Raw genomic sequence first — 1,030 nt, forward strand, 5'->3', positions numbered from 1 at the left:
AACAGGCCAGTACTAGGGCAGCAGAGTTAACACTAGATTCACATTTCGGGGGAAGAGGGAGCTCTCCTGAGATTGAGCCACTAGCTGGGCCTCTTTTCCTCTCTGGGAATTGGGGCCTGGCCAGGTAGCTGGTGTGTGTTTCTAGCAAGCCCCTGCTTTTGCCTCTGCCTCTGGCAGGGCTTTGCCCAGGGACCTACCTCAGGGTGACACTGAGTATCCAGAAACCGCTTCCCTGTTCCGTCAACACACAAACTCCAGAAAAGAAGCAGGCAGGACCACCCCAAGCCAACAAGGATGGACAGGGCAAAGGAGAGGGGCCTTCCCACAAGAACTGGTCCCTCAGTCTTATACCTGTTACAAAGCTGGAGCACCTGAAACTTGTACTCATCCTTAGGGTCCTGGGGACACAGTGGGAACTGGGGCAAAACCCCCACTTTCTTTTTCTCCTTTTTTTTTTATTTTTAAAGATTTTATTTATTTATTTGTGTGTGTGGGGGAGAGAAAAATATAACAAGCAGGGGGAGCTGTGGGCAGAGGGAGAAGCAGGCTCCCCACTGAGCAGGGAGCCCAACATGGGGCTTGATCCTGGGACTCTGGGATCGGGGACCCTGCGACCTGAGCCAAAAGCAGACGCTTAACCAACTGAGCCACCCAGGTGCCCCTAAAACCACAACTTTCTTTTTTTTTTTTATTTTTATTTTTTGTAGTTTTTAATTTTATTATGTTATGTTAGTCACCATACAATACATCATTAGTTTTTGATGTAGTGATCCACGATCCATTGTTTTCGTATAACACCCAGTGCTCCATGCAGTATGTGCCCTCCTTAATACCCATCACCGGGCTAACCAATCCCCCCTCCCCCCTCCCCTCTAAAACCCTCTTTGTTTCTCAGGTGCATAGTCTCTCATGGTTCATCTCTCCCTCCAATTCCCCCTGCCCATTTTTCCTTTCCTTCTCCTAATGTCCTCCATGTTATTCCTTATGTTCCACAAATAAGTGAAACCATATGATAATTGACTTTCTCTGC

The sequence above is a fragment of the Phoca vitulina genome, unplaced genomic scaffold (assembly GCF_004348235.1).
Source record: "Phoca vitulina isolate PV1807 unplaced genomic scaffold, GSC_HSeal_1.0 scaffold22, whole genome shotgun sequence".
Lineage (NCBI taxonomy): Eukaryota > Metazoa > Chordata > Mammalia > Carnivora > Phocidae > Phoca > Phoca vitulina.